The sequence below is a fragment of the Platichthys flesus genome, chromosome 6 (assembly GCF_949316205.1).
Source record: "Platichthys flesus chromosome 6, fPlaFle2.1, whole genome shotgun sequence".
Classification (NCBI taxonomy): domain Eukaryota; kingdom Metazoa; phylum Chordata; class Actinopteri; order Pleuronectiformes; family Pleuronectidae; genus Platichthys; species Platichthys flesus.
In genome coordinates this window covers 8,633,717-8,655,424 of record NC_084950.1, presented here as the reverse complement: position 1 = coordinate 8,655,424, position 21,708 = coordinate 8,633,717, and the positions used below count along the sequence as shown (strand labels likewise).

General features: G+C 44.4%; 1 protein-coding gene across 1 annotated transcript in view; it reads right to left on the bottom strand.

Moving 5' to 3' along the window:
* Positions 1-13,276, bottom strand: part of lrrc4ca (leucine rich repeat containing 4C, genome duplicate a) — a 44,554-nt gene extending 31,278 nt beyond the window's left edge. Inside the window, exon 1 of the mRNA XM_062390303.1 lies at positions 12,708-13,276. The gene's annotated coding sequence lies outside the window, so the exon portion shown is untranslated. The remainder of the gene's footprint in view (positions 1-12,707) is intronic.
* Positions 13,277-21,708: the final 8,432 nt, after the last annotated feature.

Below are 21,708 nucleotides of genomic sequence, written 5' to 3'. Positions count from 1 at the left end.
GTCCCCATTACTGAGGGAACAGTGGAGCAGAAATCAGCCAGGGTATTGTGGCGTCCTCTAGAATGGCGATGTGTGATTAAAGGCACAAAGGTTACGGGATTCGCCATCGCACGGGCTGGGACACGAGGAGGAGGTGGATAAAGAGTTCTCTAAACCAATTAATTGGCATAATGCTCATTGAGAATAGAGATCAATGAAATGTGACGCGGGACAGAGGAGATGAGAGAGGGAGATTCAGCGTGTTAAACAGAGTGAAGAGGATGAGAGAGTTTCGAGAGGATGTGGCGCCCTTGGTGGCAAGACAAAAATAATGGGAACACATTTTGGAAGGGTAAGTATTAAAAATTAAATTGAACTTGAAAAATTTGAATTGAAAGATACAAATTTGAAATATTTGAGCATCCACTCCTCCTTTTAATAATTAGTTTTATATATTAGCTTTCAACCTTCATCCCCAGCATGAAGTACAGTCTGTAGAGCACTGATGACAGATGAGATGCTCCTCTAGAGTCACATGGGGGATAGTGCCTTGCCGATGGGCACGTTTACTGACAGCAGCATTAGAGATATATGGAGATTTATATTTTTAGATTTACCTGTTTATCGATGTTACTCACGAGTCAGTGCATGTGTATAAAATCATCCCCGCCCCTTGCCAAACACACTCATATGTACATGTGAATGTGTGTGTGCACTTATCCACGTCAAATACACACCTCTTTTACTTTTTTCCTAGTATAAATACCATAGCTTTTATTTATTTTGTATCTTGATAGTGTTTTAAAGTTGGTGCGATTGGGATGTAACATGTGTATTTGTAAGGCACACAATAATGTGAATTTAACAGTATGTGCTGCTTATTTCATAAGACAAACAATACAAATAATGTTTATAGCTTTATTTAATGGTGTGAGTAATTTATTTTCACTTTTTAGAGTTGTTTACTGATTTTCCTATGCACATCCTCGTATAAATTAATTTATAGAATATGAAATGTTTGTGCAATAATAACTCACTGTATCTTATCCAGGACATCATCTCTTCCTTTCCTCAGATATAAACTCCTACATCCTTGATTTTCGTATTGATGTATGTGGTCTAGCACATTTTGTAAGGTCTTTAAATCCGGTAACAGCCCCTGGGCAACATGGCAAATTACATTGGACCTCAGCTGCACTGAAAAGAGGGAAGGCCCCCCCCCCCCACAGTATGTCATAGCAAAATCCTCCATTTTAACACACTCCCTCTAGCTTTCTTTATTTGTCTGTCTGTATTTTTCTCTCTGCTGCACCTTCAGGTTATTCCAAAAGCTGCATATTTATCATCCATCATTCAAGACATGGTAAAAAGAAAGAAACTGCCCAAATGATAGTTCCACTGCAAAGTCCAGAAACAGGAACAGGATTTCGCCAGACACTTGATTATCTAGTTGAGACGGTTCCTAAATCCCACTAAGCTGAACGACAGCCAAAGACACAGTTAAAGAAGGATCGACTGCAATGTCACCCCGGCAGGTTAGAGAGGCATCTGGCAAGTGGACATCAACTGGCTGTCTGGGTTCACCAGCAGGTATGACACACCGAACACCACAGCGGCCACAGTGGAACACAGCGGACGTTCGGAGCGCACAGCGGTCTTATTGGCCCGTTACCCATTTTCAAGGTGAGCGAAGCATTAAACTAAATGGGTGGTGCATTTCAGGAGCAAATAAAATGAGTAATAATGTGCCTGTTGGAAGTTCTATTCCTGCATTTATTCAGTGCCAAAGCACAATAAGCTGACCTGCTTCCACACAGTTTTATACGGGGGCCTTGCACCTTCAGATGAAATCAGAGGAACCTTCAAGGTTCTTTCTGGAACTTTGTTTGTGCGTCTTTGTGAAAAATAACCTAAACGGAGTGATATGATTAAATTATTCTACAGATATTATTTAAATCACATAGTAAACTCCTCTGATTTAAAGATCATTGCAACTTGTCTTGAATGTTATAAGCCCAGTGATATGATGTTACATTGTGTAGATGAGTAACTGGTAAGCCTAGGACCAGCGTATGTCAACAATATTGGATTCAATAGCTCCAGAATCTTTCCAGAGCAAAACTATGTGTTTATAAATCAGAGTGAGTCCAAATAAAGTTAGGTGATTAAATAACGATCAATAAAAAAAACTTTTTGCTCAACTCCATTCCCTCAAGGGGTTTTAATAACTGTTTTATTCGTGGAAGGGAATGTCAATAAACTTTTGCTAAGATGTTTTCATGTCAACAACCGTTCAGCTCACTGCCTTAATGACTGCTTCCTATGTGTCACATTACAGTTGCCATGACGATGATGGTTTGAATACCTCCTCGCAAAACATCTCAACAGAATCTTAATAATTACAAACTAGGAAAATGTAATAGGAAAAAAAAAGTTTGACGGACAACTGAATATGCAATTGTCTACATTAAAAAAAAGTAATGTACGCTGGACTCGTTGAAGCGTACAGAACAGTGGCTGCTCTTGTTAGCGTGTTCCACCGCTGCTCCGTCAATTAATTAGGATTAGGGTCCACTTCACAGAGGCAGCCATCACATGCAGACAATGCTTTGATGTTGCAACAAATGGGTAGAAATGGCGAAGATTTGTCCTCCTGTTTCAACAGAGAGAAAAATAGATCCCCCCCCCCCCCCCCCCCCCCCCCCAGTCTGTGAATCTCTCTTTCCCCCTCAACAATGAAATCCTCCATTGTCACGTTAAATGAGAGGACTAGACATTTCTGGGGTGGAAGAAAAAAAAGAAAAACCCTCGTCTTCATTCACCCAGTTTGCCCAGTCGTCTATTTTGCATTTTTGACATTTATGGCCGTGTTCCTGCAATCGCGGTGTAATTTATATGACTTATACAGCTCATTTAAAGATTGATAGCTGCCATTCTTAACGGGCTATAATGAATGCCTCATCCCCGCAGAAAAAGTTACTGTGCTGGAGCTGACGTTATGCCGGAGACTTCACAGAGCCTCTTTCATTCTTCATTAAAATCTAATTTGTTTGGGAGACAGAAGCAAGCGTAACATCCCCTGTCGTTGGGAGCGTCGTAATACTACAAGGAAGCACAGATTGCCATTAAGGTTCATCTTTGGAAACCGAACACTGAAATTAAACAGAAGAGAAGAAGACTTTCAATTAGAGTCATGTCGAAAGTGCAGAGCAGGGGCAGAGGTTGGTGGTTGATTGTACTCATCGCCCGGCAGCGATAAGGAAATGGCGAGGCAGCGGTTCAGGACATACGCATCCCCCCCCGCGATCAGGATGTAACAGTATTTGTCCTTCAAAAGCCCTTGTCCTGTCTTATCAGTCAAGCAGCCCAGCTCAATGTGATCTTGTCCAGAGTGCAGCGGGGTAGAACTTGTTCCTTTCTCTACTTCCTCGATGGAGTGGTTTATCCCTCTTAGCCGCAGGGCGCACCTCACATTCGTATGACCTCCTTTAACCACAGAATGCCACGTTCCAATTCAAGTGTCGCTAAAATGGAAAAAAGCACAGCCGAATTGTGCCTCGGAGCAGTGAAATGTGCGACGGTGTCGGCCAGGGACACGGCGGGGCCTTCGCCGAACAGAGAAACACCCAGAGATTAAGCTAATGAATACAGAAGGAATTGGACTCACTTTTATGCTCCGATTAGTGTTATGTAAATGCAGAGCGCACCGGCGGGGCGGGGAAGAGGAAGGATGGCATGCCAGTGACTGTAGGGGTCCCACCTGTTTCATCAGGCACAGAGGAACCTTTTCACCTGCCCATACCTCCCTTAACACACACACGCACACGCTCACGTCCCCCAGAGGGCTCTCTGCAAAAAAAAAAAAAGAAGCTCTTTGTGGATTTGCTCTCGAAACGGACGATTGAACACAGACCACCTGGTTTCAAGTCTGTTCCTCCCCCTGTTTATTTTCTGCAAATAGTAACACAAAGAGAGCCGGTTACCCCACAACTCTCGTTTGCAGAATTGAATCAACACGCACCTTTTCATATCAATGACATCCGGGGGAAACCAAATTATAGAAACAAGGTTCCCAGCGTTGCAACCGCTTTTCAGGAACATAAAGGAATAAATTGAAGAGGAGCCGTACACAGTGATCAACCTTTGTTCGCTGCACCCACGCACACATCCGCATCAACACACAGACTCTGTCAGCCTCGCACACACACACACACTCATAAACCTCTGCTCCGCGCCGTCCCAGAGAGAAAAGGCAATGCTCACACCTCATGAATATTACAATGAGCTGGATCTGGGTCATTAATACGACACAGTCATTACACTGGAGCCCAATTAGCAGTCAACATAGAGCCTGGAATGTTCCTCCGTTACTATACATAATCACTATATCAGTGCAGCCGACTCGAGTGCGGGGAAGGATCAAACCGCAGCATCACAAACAAGTTATATCAAGGACTCTTTCACGGACGAGGAGGTCACGGCTGTTCGAGAATAATCACTCCGCACCATTTAGAACGCATGCACCTGAGCAGCTGACTGAAAATCATCTGATCCAGTATCATGTGACGTTAGTGAACAAATATCTTCATCTGGTGAGATGAAATGAAAATCTGCCAGGAGTTGAAGAAGCGTAAGTAAGGAACTGGTCTTTCTTGTGTTTCATCCAAGAGGCTAGCAGGAAGTTTCAGGTATTATGAGGATAAGGGCTAAAAAATATGTATTTGTGACTAAATAGATTCCTCCACCTCTTTCACAAAGGTTCCTGCTGTCCTCTGCACAGTCACAAAATAATGGAGTCAATATTTTAGCAGACAACCCGATCCCTCACTGGCTCCACACCCCCAACATGACCCAGTCACTACTGGGTTTGGCCACGAGAGGCCTTTCTACGTCATGAGCACCAGCTTGGTGCTTCCACCTGTGCATCTAACATGGATTCTGAAAACATTCCCAAATAAACAAAGCACAATTATTTTAGGAGTTTTGACCATCGAGGCGGGTGTAGAAACCTGCATCTGGAAGAGTTTCGAAAAATCTTGATAGATATTTTTGGAAACTATTCGATTAATCTTAGCTCACTAACAGATTGAAAAGGACAAAGTTAAGACAGATTTTTATATTTATTTTTGCATCAATAGATCTTTATCAAACCCTCTTAAAGACAAACCAGAAAAACATCCCAATCTAAATGTATCTGAGCTCAGATATTCCTGCTCAGGTTGTTTCTTCTTTGCTAAAACAAATACACAACTGAATTTTCCATCCTAATATATTATAACACTGTCCTACTTACACAGCGCAAACACAATACACTTTCCCATTAGAACATACAGTATCTGTCTCTGGTTAAATTATGTTAATGTATTCACTAAAAGGAAATTAAATATGACAAGGCCTGGAATGTTGTGTGACTATTCTCTCTACTCGGTGACAGACGGGCTGCAGCCAAACGCTGAGGAGTCTGGCACAGGCTGCAGGAGACTTGCCACTGGGCTGAATGTGCACGCTCACACGCACACAAACGCACACATGCACACACACAAGCACACACATTTCCCTTGTCCAATCAAGCATGACTGGCTACGTTCCTCTCTTGCCTCTCTTGACTACTTCTATTCATCAATTTCCTTTCAGGTTTTCATTCATGAGAACTACTACCTGCTGACTTAGATTAACATGTCGTAAATGAGACCTTCAAGCAGCTGTTGAGAATTTTTCCTTTATCTAACCTCGCATTTGTCTTTCATTCACTTTGGCCTTTATCAAGACAGCCTCATTAAGAGCCGACGCTGTTTCATCGTTAGCCCTTAAAACTTTAAAACATCTCCCCCTGACAAGCTGTGTGTTTGGAAACAAGTAGGGGTTTCATTACACGAGGTGGCATCTGTTCAGGATTAATTCTCGTTTTTGTATGAGGGAGATTACCCATTAACCAGGCATGCATCAGCGAGCCCTCCCAATTCCCTTTTTTTAACCGGAGTCGGCTCCTTTTCGGATCTCGAAGCATTTCTTTTCTCGCTCACGTGTGGACCGGAGGAGAGACTGACAGCCGCTGTCACAAGGCCTTGACCTGAGCACCGAGACAGACTAGTACCTCAGCAGACTCCATTGAGACAATTTAGATTAAATCAAGTGTAAGTCTATCCTTGTCAGATCAGAACTATCATAGCAGGGCAGCCTTGCCTACATGCAGGTGCTAGGTTGAGTGACACATTAGGGTCACAGATGAACAGGGCGAGAGATATCGGGAGAAATACACAAATACACAGAGACTCACTCACATACGCGCTCATGTAAAAACACACATCACAACCACACATGCATGCTCAGTGAAAACAGATAGATTCAAGTAAGTACAGAAATCTGCACTGGACTCAGTGTAGTCTTCTGGATTTCATCTCAGGTTTTTGTGAGGGAAACATATTTAACAGTAGGTGTGTTGCTTTGTGATTAAGCACACTGCTGTGTCTTTATAGGTGTGAGAATCTGGGGTTGTGCACACTGGGGGCTTTTTCTTCCCTCAGAATGATCAAGGATGTAGCATCCGCAGGGCTCAACAGACAGAGAGTGTGTGACTGCTGGCTGGGCTGTGACCACGCTGTGTTGTATTGTGGAGCTTTGACTTATGACCAGACTCCTGCTGCGAGCCCGAGCTGAGCTGCCATCTGATTGCCTGCCTGATCGGGTCCATGAGTTGAAAAGGAGATATGGGAGACAGACGGCAACGCTCGACCAAGACGCCCACATCGCAGACACTCATCCTGCACCCCTGGCTCTGCAAAAGGCACGAGAATTAACGAGGGCACACACATGCTGCTTCAAACACACACACACACACACACACACACACACACAAACGCAGTCGTGTCTCCATTCAGAGGGCATCACATTTATTTCCTGGAGGAGACTTACTATAAACGTAACCATCGTTTCAGGTTTAAGTTAAGATTAGGGTTAGGCAACCCTAATCTTAACTTAAACCTGAACTTAACACAACCTAAAAACATGTCAGCATCTTAAAAATTTTAGATTTACGGCATGAGATTAGCATTTTGTCCCTTTTAGGAAGGCAAGACCCCATACTGTGTCTCTGTTAACAGTCCCCGCAACATGTGTCACGGCCGGACCACAAACACACACACAAAGAAAAAAAAAAAAAAAAAAAACTAAGCTCCTTTGTTAACACACCTTTTGACAACTGTGGTCTTGTGTTTTTTTTCCAGAGTCAAACACACTGCATTCATTTTAAAATAGGTTTGTTCACTACACTGGTCTGCAGAGCACAAGCAACATGCAGGCTGATATGATCAAAGCTGAATTCATACTCACAGTCATGGAGGTAAACCTGTCATTTAAATGTTGGTTCTATGTGAAGTCTTGACCACAGAGTGAGCAGCTGCTATTCTAAAGTCAGAGCGTAATGAGTCTAGTCTGTGTTAGTACACCGTATCTCAGGGTCAAACCCTGATGACGCCGACTGAACGCGTTGCTCTTTTATATGAGAGCTTTGTGATGTATTCTCCAACAGCAAGTTTTTCATTTCATTTGGGCCTAATTTGGATTCAAGCACTTTGCAACGGCAGCAAGGTTGCCACCGTTTTTTTTTTGCCCTTCAGTCCAACATATTTCTACGTTTCCCGCATTCCGATGATTTTCACCGGAGGAAACTGTGCAGACAATTAAGTGGATCAGGGTGAAAAGCTTTGTTGGAGAGCAAGGCACAAAATCATCTCTAAAGAGAGAAGCCCCTCAACAGGTCAAATATATATTACAGGGCAGTTTCTTTTCATTCCCAAAACAACTAGTAAACATGTAAGCAGTGCATCCCTGTGCAGCCACATCCACCCGCTGGAGTCTTCTATGACATAGATTTATTTAATCTTCACTACCTCAGACAGAGAGAGTTACTTATTCACTTTAAAAAATGTAGGTAAGACCCACACATCAGTGAAGACTTCCTTAAATAGCCTGGAGCTTTACCATCAGACTCTTACTGGTTTTGTCGCTGAAGGTTGATGTCCATAGACAACCTATATTTTTGGTAGCTGCTCATAACCTGCCAGGGAATGTGCTAGTCATGGCTCTGTTGCTATGCGACCACTAAAAACCAGTTTAAAGGGCATTTTTCCAGTTCATGTGTTTTTAACTTTGAGAGAACGAGCGCGCCGAGCTCACTGTAAATCCCACCGTCAACAAGAAATGATTGAGAAGACGGCACTTGAGAGAGAGGTTTCCTTTCCATCGGGTTGTCTTCGCTTTGCTTACTTTTCTCTGAGGCGGACTTAAATATCAAACCTCCATAATGTTCAGTGTGGAGAAAATAAAGAGGGGCAGTAAGAAATAACCCACTAGCCTTTCCATGCCCATTTAAACTTTAAAGTTAGCAGCAGGAATAATGTGGTGGCCAGGGCCAGTATCATTTCAGACAGACGTTACCCAGGGGCCCTGAAGGCAGGAAGAATGACTCCTCTGTAGTGCATATGTATAATTTCTGACCGTGTGTGTGTGTGTGTGTATGCGTGTTTGTGAGTATTTGCATTGTACTCATGCAAACTGTTATTAATGGAGCCGTAACATCGGCCCCACCTCAGGTGCTGTCACAGTCATTTTAGTGCTATGTGACATCGCGGTGAGGTCAAGGAAGGGAGAGAGTGGCAGCTGAGAGGGAGGAGGGGGTAACCACATCAAAATAGACACCATCATCACGACTGGCAAGGTGGGTGATGTAAAGCAAGTGGTGAGTAATGATGCGTTCCGAATTCAGGTCAGTGCTCCTCGCTGAAATTTTTACGAGGGAAGCGAGGAAACGGGGAGATTGTGGCGGAGTTGGAAGAATTCCTTTTTAGCCCTGAGTCACAGCAGCAGGAGAAAAAACACACACAAATATTCAAAGCTGGGTTGTTTCAAAACGCAAAAAGATATAAAAAACACAAGCAAACACCTTGCGATGTTCCTGCACACTCATCTCTATTCTATTTAATCCCCTCCTGTTCCCACGATAAGGGGCGGCAATGGAGAGAGAGAGAGTGAGACAGGGGATAGAAGCAATGCTCCCTGGCCTGTAGAATGACAGAATGGCACGTTTATGATGTCTCCCAGATTATTCCCCGAGATGGATGGGCTGAGCCGTAATACCGATTGATTAAACCATCGACTGGCGGAATGTGCCGCAGCCGTCCCCCTGCTCAGCTGTTCTTTCCCCTCGGACAGAACATTCAGACGGACACGTTGGAGAGGATGACTAATGAGTGGGTCTACTGCAGATACCACTCGTGTCTGTCTGGGTGTGTGCGCCGGGCCCAGAACGCTCGCTCCGGTCTGGCTGATGGAGTAGATTATACATTATACAAGCATGCAGCAACATGCAGTCTCAGCTGCAGATGATGATGCAAAGTGGTGGAGTTGGGACCAGCTCCCGTTAAATCACTACATGGGGATGTTATTGTGACAGCGAGCTTGCAGTGACAAATTGCTGCCAACCAATCTGATGCAGGTAAAATTAGACAAAAGAAGGTAAAGCGGGTTCTTTATCACATTCACATTGGCTGCCTTGTGATGCAGACACAATGTGGGTTTGTCATTGGCCTTCATAGTAGAACTCACTTGCTCACTGTTGGCTCACAAAAGCATCATCCAAGCATCAACTCATTTAAGGTGAATCTCTTGCTGGCTACCTCCATGCATGATTAATCGTCACGTGACTCACCCTGTGGATAAAAGTAGCACTCATCAGCCGGGATGCACTTTGGAGGAGCTTCCACTTGCATCCCTGCTGCCTCCTCCCTGACCTCATCGTCCAAACACTTTGAAACTCAACATCATTGAGACTTAAACCAATGGGTGAAATATAGATAATGTTTTTGCAAAAACCTCAATGAACTTTGCACGTTTAGTGGATCCATCCATCCATCCATCCATTATCTGTACCGGTTTGTCTTTAATGGTCGTGGGGAAGCTGAACCTGATCCTTCATCCTACAGGTCACTAACGTATTGCAGGGGCAACATACAGAAATAAGAAAAACATTCCCACTCACACACTGTCTTACTTACAATCTGCAAATCTGCATGTCTTTGGACTGAGGGATTAAACCAGCTCTGTGGCTCAAACCCGGCCTCAAACCAAGAACCTTCTTGCTGTAGTGTAAGCCAACAGTACTAACCACTGAACCACCGTACCGCCCTATTTAAGTGAATGTGCCACATTTTCCAGCAGATATTCATACATGGGGAAGAAATGTCTGAGTAATAAGGACACATTAATGTGTGCATTAACCTTTGCTAATTACAGTAGGACATATGCTCCTCAGGCTACCGCTGGCAGTTAGATGCAGCACACTCAGTATTTAAACGTGGCCTTATGAGCAAATTTATTATCCTTATCATAATTAATGTCCACATTCTGTAAATCGAATGCTGCATTTGTGATCCATTATGTGGCCGTAGACAACCTCATCTCCATATAAAGGTTTCTTTCACCTCCAGCGTCACGGCCTCCAGCTCCTTCAGACCCCTCGCATCGCACAGCTGGTCTCCAATACAACAGGCGAGGGAGTAGATAACAGATCACTATCGTCATTCCCTTTCTCATTGAATGAACCCTCTGAGACCCCAGAGAAGATGAAAAATGTAGGGGTAGCTCCATTATTGATACAAGTCCCCGGCAGTGAAAGAAATGAATGCTAATGGTGTCCTAAGCTGGGCTTTACAGAGATTAATCCGATTTTGGAAATGAACATTTTATTATATGGCACAAAGTGTTGGCCCAAATCTGAACTGAGTCACAGGCTGAGGAGGGAAGAAATGACAAAGGGAGTGTGTGAAGCGAACATGGGTTTACAGTCTGTCGCTTGGCAAGACCCTGGCACTTCATTGCAGTGGTGCCCTTTTCCGGCTGACAGGTTCATTAATTTTCTGACACGGCTGCTCGGAATGATTTTCAAAAGATAAGCCAGACAACAATGGTTGGAGGAATTGGACATAAAACAGATGTCTATAGCAGCGAGATTATCAGCTGAGGACTGGCGTTGTGTGAGCAGCAGGAAGTCCCTCATCGGTCCCTGCGCTGCACCTGCTCCAAGGCTAACTCCCACTGCTCAGGAGGACTAATGGGGAGGCACTGGGGATACAGCTGTTGTCACTCCAGCAGAGATAAATAAACAAACACTGGGCCACAGTTTCCCACTTATTCAGTCTGGTTTGATGTCATCTGCCCCTTTTTTTGGGCTGGAACTTCATAACCGATGACAGCTCAAACCTACAGAGGGCCCAAGAAGGGTTGAAAAAGAGGAATATGTCTCTGGAGTTTACTGAATCACTCTGCGTATGCTGCCAACAAAACAACTGCAATCTTGGAAACACACAGGGAGGATTCATCATGTCGGAGGCCTCTGACAGGGCCAAAACATCAAATCAGCAGTCTAATTTGTCTCCCCGAGGTGATGTCACTCCATCACATGGAGAGCTTTTCTTTCATTGGGTGATTAATGTGGGTGGCGTTTCTCACTTTAACAGGTGAGGGATGCGATATATTTTGTTCTTCTTCTTCTAAAGAGTGACGGCCAACTTCTATTTGTGCTTTTACAACCAACACTGGTTTATCACCAACATGATACACGTCTATTTTTAAGCTCGTCCACTGTCAGGTTCAAAGGGACTGATATGAAATATTTAATATGTCTGTAGTAGCCTCTGTTCAGAGAAGCACTCATCCCAGAATAGTCCTACACTTTAATTTAGAGATAGATAGATAACTATATAGATAGATAGAGATATAGATAGATAGATAATTAGATAGATAGATAGATAGATGATTGATTGATAGATAGAAGGTTCAATGTTAAATCTAACTACAAATGCTGCTCTCCGACTTGGAACTTCTTCAGTATGACACATATGCATATTTTAATGAATTATCTGTTGCTTACACAGGGAGAGGATTATATTCAGCAGTTTAGTAGCTCAGATTCTTGAGCCATTACCCACAACACCCATGGCTTCTGCAGCCGAACAGAGGCAGATGGAAGACGGCGGAGTTTGTATTTCAGCACCATGTAAGAGGGACAGCTCCCTCTCAGGCTGTGTACAACCATGATGCTGAAATAAAAGGGAGAGAAAAGCAAACCGACCGATGTCTGAGACTCAGGCAACTGTCAGACATGCCTCATATAAGATAATTTTCTAATATCTAAAATATGTATTCCACATGTCCCATAAAACATCTCTCAAAGGTTACTATAGCAGACAGATACAAGCGCTAAATATGGCAGATTTTCAGATGCGTAATGGTTGAGCGCATGCAGATGGATGAGCTGCAGGTGCGTTGGATTTGCAGTGAACCAGTTGCTTACAGTGGAGGATTTGTTTGGAAATCTAAACTCCATCGTTTGCCATGACATTTTAGCGTGACGCTCGCGCGCACTCAAGTCAAGGGCGCGCAGGGGAAACGCAGGCAGACCCACGCGAGCGCGCATCCATGCTTCCTTATCTTCCAAATCGGCGCATGATTAGAGATATTTTAGTTAGAGGGCGCAGCATCAGTGAGGAAACAGCACCGGGGATACAGTGCTCTGATTTTGCTTCTGTCGCTGCTGCCATCAAAAGAGAAAACTGCCAAATATGGGGATTCAACAGGAAGGAGCAGGGGCTGGAAGGGGTAGTTTGGGTTATGCTATTGATACTAGTGAGACCGTCACAGGTTTTCTTTCTAAGCCATAAACACTAACTTACTTGTTCACGGAGACGCCGAGGTATGCAGGAGTGGTCCCTCTTCTGCTCCCTCCCCAAAAAACTGCATCGACAAAACATCCGCAATTCTCAGGCGATTGTGCAGATCCGCGGTGACACTTTCTTGTCAGGCACACCGCGTCCCCCTCTCTCAAAGCGACGTTGTATGTAATCCACACATCAGTCCGGATGCCGTGCGAATGACTCTCACAGTGGTGATAATAAGCATCTGATATCTCCTTCCCTTTCACCCCCCTCTGGACGCACAGAGCACGCAGGCACCCACAAGTGCCAGTGTTGAAACTCTCACGATGCGAAAGGTCTGGATACACCAACTGTGTTTCCTGGTTTTCTCCAAATGATGAGCCGGATCACTGCGAAGTAGCACGCGGTTCCTTTCTTCTTTCTGTTCTAAATCTAATGTTTTAAAAAAAGTGGTCTCTCCACGACGTGCAAGGAGAACGTCATGCGGTCAGTTTCCAGGAGCACACATCCTAAAAAGCCCTTCGTGTGACTGTATACAACAGAGCTGAGGTTACTCAAATGTTTCCAATGCAACTTTTTTTTCGTTCTTGAAAGTCCCTGTTACTTCTTAGTCATCGACCCTGCTGGATCTGATTAGATTTCACCTCACAACCCAGTGCGCAATTCAAGACGCTGGTATCTCTTTTCCCTCCTGGTTACCTCGACGGCAGAAGTCCCGCAAGCTTGGTGACTGACTGTGTATCCTGTACGTCGGAGAATTGGTAAAGTTGCCGGGATTAAAGATGATCTCTCTCTCTCTTTTCAGAATGCTCCACTCTCAATTGTCGAGTGGGAGAATGCGTCCATCTGGGATTGACCGTGGAAAAAGGGGGGGAGAAAAAAATCCAGCAGGTATCCTCAAGAAGCCTTGAAACCACCGTCGTTTCTTCAGGCAGCGGCTTCAATCGCGATGAGTCTTCAGCAAACGCTCAGTTCTTGCATGGTTTCTACGCCAACCCTTGATTTAACCCTGTCTGGACGGGTGCTCCACTTCACCCAAGGCAGTCATCACTTGTGCGCCCTCGCTCCTTCTGTTCACGCACCTCGCCTGTCCACCGGTGTGACACAACACGGGAGGGGGGAACTGCTCATGGGCTTATTATCCAAAAATCGTCAGAGCCCGATCTCCTTCTCCTCCCTGTGCGTAAAGCTGCTCCAAATGTGACCACTCCGGTACAACTTGCGCACGCAGGCAGGCTGCATCCATCGATGCGCTCTACAGTGCCTCGTTGCGCTCAGCGTTTACGTACCCAGATAAAACGAACGGCGCTGCAGGGACGGACAGTGGATTGATACGAGCGAGAGTGGGGCATCGTGTAGGTCCCCTCCCACTGACAAGCTGCGCTCTCCCAGTGAGACTGCTCCGCCACTCTCTGTGCTGGTGGATTGGCGCTGTCGTCAGCCGCAGGACTGAAGCGGCGAGAGCAGGAAGGATTGTTTCCCTTCCTCCTCTCAGAAGCCTCCTTGGGTTTCTGGGTGAACTCTTCTGGGGCTCCTAAAATGTCTTCACCTCCGCCGCAGGGAGCCCGCCCTGAAGAGGGGCATTCATTAATTGATTCTTTGCCCCAAATCCTTCTAATCCATTGATCAGGTTTTAAAACAGGGGAAGTAAATGCAAATTAGGCGCGCACTCTTTTGCATGAGCGCGCGCTTGTTTGTTTGAGTGTGTGTGTGCGTGAGAGGTATATAGAGAGAGAGGTGCACATGGACAGGGGAGACAGTGAGGGAGCGTCTTCCCATCTGTCTCCTGCAAATGGGACACCACTGCCACCTACCGACTCCCCACGTCCGTTTCCTCTAGGGTGATGTGATAGAGTGGCCTCGGGCCGATTGTCGCATTGCTTATATATATATGTGTATGTGTGCGTGCGTGTGTTTGTGCGCGTGTATGTGTGCATGTACAATACAGAGACACCAGCCTACAGAGAAAGTCCATGAACAGTTCACAATTGTGAGTGGAGTGAATACGAAGTGTAATATGAGAAGCTTGACATTGCAGAAACAGTCTCTCCACGGTTTATCTCTTCATAACCACTGGCTCTGTGTTATGAAATATGAAACACACAGACTTGCAGACCTGAAGCTTGGCAGCTGACACGTCGTCAGAAAGACAACCGCCTGTTAAGCAGTTATCTCAGGTAACCTGCACATTTTATGCTAAACTCGTATGATGTTAAAAGAAAAGACGAATTTGCAGACGAGAGCATGTCTCATCTGGAGGTGGGGCTGGGGATGAGGTGTGTGTGTGTGTGGAGGGGGGGGGGGGATATGCATTCACAGTCCATGTGCAGATGTGAGAAAACATTTGAATGCCAGACCTGAGATCTGTCCGTCGAGCTGTGAACACCTGATCTCATTTCCCCACAGTGCATCATTCATCTGTCTTCATAACTGTCGACCTGCCTGCCTGTGTGTCTGGCATATGCCAGTGAAGAGCACCGCCCTCTTGCTTTCCAGTCGACGGAGGTATCATGAAGTAGCATCACCCTCCTTCTTTCTCTCCATTTTTTCTCAGCTCACATTCTTCTTGAAACAGGCCAAGCGAGTGAATTGAATCTATTACCTTCTCTTGATGGTGCGGTAGTGTTTGTGTTAAACCTTTCAAATCGACAGTGTATTCATGTCGTTCACATGTGATCGCGGAGGTCTTCTGCGAGTGCTGTCATCCATAATCCCCCTCATGCCACTGAATGAAAACCTTGTCTAAGGGTATTGATTTATTGTGTCTACACCTCGATCACCTGGGAGTGAGTGGCTCTCTGGTGACCACAACTTACTACTTAAGCGCTTACTTGCCGCATTGGAACCATCGCTTGAGCCCTTTATCCAGATTTATGTAGCTTTTGAGACCACAGAGTATCGGCTGGTTGAGACTCTGTGAGATATTGCTGCTGGAATCCATTACGCCCGGCACTGCATGGCTACATAAGAGCGTTAATTGTAAAATACATCTTTTCAGGAAACGTGAGGCATGAGTTTATGTCTTACTGATGTGACCTCACGAATCAGAGTATAGATCATTCTGCCCTTGGAGAATGTTCAAGAGGTTTTCTGCTGCCCTTGTAAACAATGTGACCTTGTTCCCCGAAAGGGCAAGATACATACAAGACTCAAGGGGCCAGTTATTCCTGGAGTGGACAAGTAAAAAAAACCTTCTGGGAATGCTCCAGTATAGATTATTGGTTATGCTTTCAGCATCCTCATAAAAGTAAAGGTTGCCTGACATTAACAAAGTGAATTACAGACGCGGTGATATAGGCTTTAACATGATGTATATACACTTTTTATTACACTAAGCTTTTAATCACTCTAATCACTTTATTTGAGACTTCCCAGAAAAGCTGATGCTTTGACAGAGGAGAGGAGAAACAGCAGTGATGGCTCAAGGCACAGAGATCGCTTCCTTTCTCTGAGAATATTATGTTGTCGGACCTTGAATAAAACATGTGTTGGGATACAATAAGATAATGTAATAATCATGTTGGGTACACCACGATGTTCGGGCGCCGTTTGTACTCTGGCATAATCTGAATTTAACCACAGCATTTTACCACATATTGCTCCAAAGTTAAAATGAGACATTTCTTTACCGCTTTTTTAATTTATTATTTTTGAATCAAAACATGGTTTCTTTCAACTTCTAAAACCAAAAGTAATGAAGTATTTAGTTACAAAATAAAAGCCATAGTCTTTCTGTTATGAAAACACATTACAGAGGTTCAGCTGAAGGTGATATTTACCTGCAGCTCGGCTTTACCCTAAATATGAGCGGTTTGGAACATAAGCCCCATATAATTAACATTTCCTTTTAATGATGAGACTTATCTGATGTCACATGGTTTATATGCTTAGTTTAAAATCTGTGTGTCATCTGTTGGGTTTGTTATTTTTCTTAATTTAGTTATTTTTGATTTAGAAATTGTAAAACTCTGACGTTCTGCACAAACCTACCTGTTCAGAGTCTGAGTGAAAAAGGGGGTCGTGTGGCATCTACAGCAGCCTATTTTGATTCTGAATACATTAATAATGTGTGTTATTTATTTTGAGATCTGGCATTCATTATTCACGATGTTGTTTTGGAGGAGATGAGACATCACTACCGATATCCTGCAGGGCTCGGAGACAATGAAATAATGTAGTTAAGGCGATGGAGAGGGAAGACGGATGAGCGAATCCGTGGGCCCTGCGAGTGTGTCACCCGTTTCCAGTCATCAGTCTTAGGGCCTCCTCAGGATGTGAGGTGTAGGAAGCTTGTCTCTCTCTGTCTGTAATATTTGCTATCCCTTTTTTTTTGCCTTGCCCAGTTTCCACTGCACTCTCCAAAAGCGCACATTTCACCCGCAGAATTCATTTGGCAAGCGGACTCCACAGGACGAATTCAACAAACACCTCGGCCACGATGTCTCCAAGATTCAAAACAATTCATCACATTTTACGGGCTCGATAATCAGGTGCATCAAAATGTTTGCCATCCTATTTAATCTCCACTTTGATCCACACTTATCTCTAACTGTACTTTTTACCCAGCGCTTCCTTTGGCCCATAGGGCTCCTGACTGAAGAGGGAGTTTGTAGTTTCCCTTCTAGGCCATTTTGGCTCTGGGCCTCAGGTCGTCCGTGTATCTGGGCTAAATTAAAATAATTCAAAGAATGCTTCAGCCTAATAACTCTCTAAGCCCATTCAACTGCAAAATACACAGAAACATTGGATATTGGCTGCAGCTCAAAGCTGAATCATGAGAAGGCCCACACTCAATGAAGGATGTGGGACGCATCAGCTGATGAGCACGATAAAATCAACATAATTACTTATCCTATCACGGAGCATCATCGTCTTCCATTGGTGTCCTTCAACATGTAAACTCACAACACGTGAACACTTCCAGCCTGATGCAATTTTCTCCCATTTTAAAATGTGACATCCTGTCTTCATCAGCTGATTGCCAAGCGCCGGCTGGTTTGAGGGCCAGGCCCACAGAGGCAGGGCCTTTGTTCAGCTTGGTCTCTCTCCACGCTGCAGTAGCTGTGGTGCTTGGTTTATGCTTCTCTCATTTCAGTAAAAAAAAGAAATAATGCAACAAACCATTACTATGTGTGGTCAAGCAGCCATAACACACAGTAGTTATGTATTAAAGTGCACTTGTTGTGCACAAGTCTGACATCATCAATGATGCAGAAACATGTACTTCTCAGTGACATCACAGAATGTGAAGAAGAGCAATGCCAGAAATGTCTTCATTCCTTTTGTTGTGTTCTTTTGTTTTTGATAATCACTCTTCCGACAGACCTAACATAAGGAGGCTGAGTTCCTGGGAACCCTGGGAAGTGTTTTAAATGAGTGGCTATTTCTGTTTCTGCTAAACTCTCACATGAGCGATTGTCAAGACAATAAAATATGGACAGCCTGACAGACATGTGTGGATTTATCGGTAGGGGGTCAACACGGTGCGTCCTTGGGTCACACAGCTGCCATGAAATAACGTAGAGCGTAGGTTACAGCTCAGAATTTACTGCTGTTCTTATTCTACAGAAATGCCACAATTCGTTCAGTTACCACAGATTTTGATGAACAGATTGTTGGCCTCTAAGAGACACAAACCACCAACTGTAGCAGTTTTAGGTCATAAAGTTTCTGAGGTGCAGATAACTTAAAGAAAACTGAGATCAAACCACAAAAAAACCCAGATGATCCATCTTTGGCCACAAAGCCGAAGATGAAAGACGTCAACATGTGGCAGCAGCTCCACATCCCTTACCCCGATGCAATGGATACTGATAGCATAGTGGCATAGGAACACCCCCCCATGCCACTATGCTATTTACAAAAATAAATAAGGAGTGAATGAAGAAAGTACTGAGCACTCGAGAGAGTATCATGCTGAAGCCAGAAGCCATCCCCAACTCTTTTATTTCAGGAATTAGGCTGGAATTTATTAGTCATTAGAAGTTTCCTCAATCACTCATTAAACTTTTTAATTCATCTCCAATGAATAACTTTTATGTGAGCTGCCCGCATATTTGTATACGTTTTTGTATATAAATCTGCTGATCGTACATCTATAACAGTGTAATATATCACCTCCAGACAGCTGTAGGAATGAATACCTGACGAGAGTGTTGAGGCCTTAAAACACACGCCGGGTTTACTAATGCCGATCTCTCTCTCTCTTTCATCACGGTGACACATTTTTAGAGAGAGAAAAGCTCCGACCTCGATCGTGCATTCTCTTCCGGAGGAATGCTTTGCCACAATAGAGTCAGATGTTTCAAGTCAAGCATGACTGGCTGTTTTCTCTGCAGGTGAACAGGAGCCCTCAGAGTTACCCCATGCATAACAAACCACCGCGGGAGCTGCAGATTTTTGACGCGAGGGTTTTCGTAATGGGTGAGTAACTGTTATCCGTGTCGAGCGTGCATTGTTACATTTGATAGAATATAATAAGCAAACCGTCTATTGACTGCCACAACTTGGGTTTTGTTTTCCACCTGGAGCTGTCATGAAGTTCAACCAGCTGCACAGTGGTTCAGTGTGTCTCTCTTCCCACTTATCGCCCGGCGTCAGTTTGCTTTACATCTTTCGACAACTCCCACATTTGCGGCTAGAATTGTCTAATAATGCACGACCGTTATAGGCTCAGTAAGTTTGCCACTGAGAAAGTGACAATTGGAGGATCAAGCTATAATCGTGACATAAACCTTGTAATCCAGTATCGTAGCAGATTTAGACTCGGTGTAGCCTCACATTTCGTCTCTTCGGCTGTTTCCCTGTACATGCACAACAAGCGGTGCCCCAGACAATGGCCTACCTATTCACATGTGAGGCAGAGGACAGATTTGCAGCATCTGGATGTGACTGCTGATCCTCTCGCTCTCTCTCTCTCTCTCTCGCTCTAATCCTCCATGTGGTTGTCTTTCTGCTCAGACACATGGGGGATTGAGTGGGCCCTCCATTCACATCCTGCCTGCCATAGGGCAGATAAACAGGAAAACATAACACGGCCACATAATCAATAAGTAATATTACAAGGAACTGAACCTTTTACTGGTTGTCTTCGCATTTTGCTAGCTGGCTATCTTCGCATTAAAAGGCCTGAAGGTTGATGAGCCCTTAAATTTAATGTCTGCTCGGGACGGAGTCGCAGAAATGGCAAAGATGAGTGAGAGGGTGTGATTTTTACAGTGGATTGACTTTGTGTGGTGCTCAACATGCAGCACGTGCACTCCCTGAGTTACCAAAACACCACTGATTGGGCCGCGTGTCCTTAAATGGCACCGGGCCCGAACGATTTGGCTGTCAACGGTTATCAGGAAGAACAGCTGAAATCATAAATGTCACACTTCCTAATCTTCTTGGAGAAGGAAATGCAGCATTAAGGGGGGGGGGGGATACAGAGTCCAGCCAGAGCTTTATTGGGCCACTCCGAGGTATCACCTTGAAAGGTTGGGAATAATTGAATACCATGAAGTTCACTCCTGATTACCTTAATCATCTTTCGCCGAGAAAGGTCACTTTACAGTCTGGTTAACTACGGACAATAAGAATCAATGACTGGTAAATGATGACATTCTGCTTGAGCTGCTTGTGGAAATGTCTAATGGGCAAGCTAACACTATTTTAAAGAGATTAGCAAGATGAGGAATAGAATATGGAGCCAGATGTGACACCGCATGAAAAAACTGTGACCATTAAACACCGTGGATAACTGGGAAGTGAATCACCACCTCTCCCATCGCCCTAGTTACTAAATGGTCAGTTCATGATTACTTTTTAACCTTTTTAACCGCGCTTATAAATCTGCCAAATCGTCCGTTACCTGCTCAGTGATTCCAGTCAGTCCACATGTGATCTGGTTTGGAGTTTGCACAACAGATGGCTGTTGTCATATAAAAACCTTGTAACCTGGGTTTAGGTGTTTTATTGCCGTGGCACAGCTTGTGTCACACTGTAGATGGATGCTGACCTTCTGATGATCATTGCACATGACACCTGGATTATTCTAAAGTAAAATACTGGTTTTATAAAGTATAATATTCCCTGTATGATACTGATAGAGGTTATAATCATTTTAAATGTTGCAGCTGAATACCCATCACCGTGCCCTCCCTGTGGTAGCCTTAACTTGTCATAAAAACTAAAAAGGTGTTTACTTTGTCTAGTTTGGGCTACTGGAAAACAACATTGAGGGCCTCCATAGAAAGGACCAGCTCCTATTGTAAATTTAAGGTTTTAAATAAAAAGGGCCCATTTTTTGCCTGGATGCCAGACGAATTTAGCCCCGCCCACAACATTTGAGGTCGGGAAGTTCGGTCTGGAGGTAATGTAATCAACCACGTCATCAAAGTGCCCTTGGGTTGAATTCGTTTACAACAAACATGCCTGCCGCTGGAGATCTGAGATGTATAGATGCTGCCATTGAGTCTGTTTTAGAAGACATCGACAGCGCATTCATTTTGAAAGAGGAACAGAGAACGTGGAGGCGACGCCAAAGCAACGCGCTAATCCCTACCGCGCCGGCGCTTGGCTGTTCACACCGGACACTGAAGCGACGCTGAACCGCCGGGCAGCGCTAATAATATCACCCGTTGATCCAGTAGATTAAAAGCATATACTTACTTGTTGCTCCAACATTAAGCAACAACGTCCCAACATTTGTCTTTCTTGGTGTTGTCTTTATACAACATGTTCCGAGGATCATACAACTCACTGTACTTCTCCACTTCAATTATTAATTTAATGTCATCCACGTTGAAGAACTTCGCTGTTTGCTCCGTCAATTGTCGGGTGTCAGGGGTAAGTTACGTATTCTCCACTCAAGCCTATGTGGAGAATACGTATTCCCCCCCCTCTCTCTCTTTTTATCTTTATCACTGCTTGTGTGGCTGTAGTGGATGGGCAGAGAGGGACATTTAACAATGTCATTGGCGCGAAAAATAGACTCGATGCCGAAACGATCGCTGCACGGCGCGAGGCAGCCTCCGGT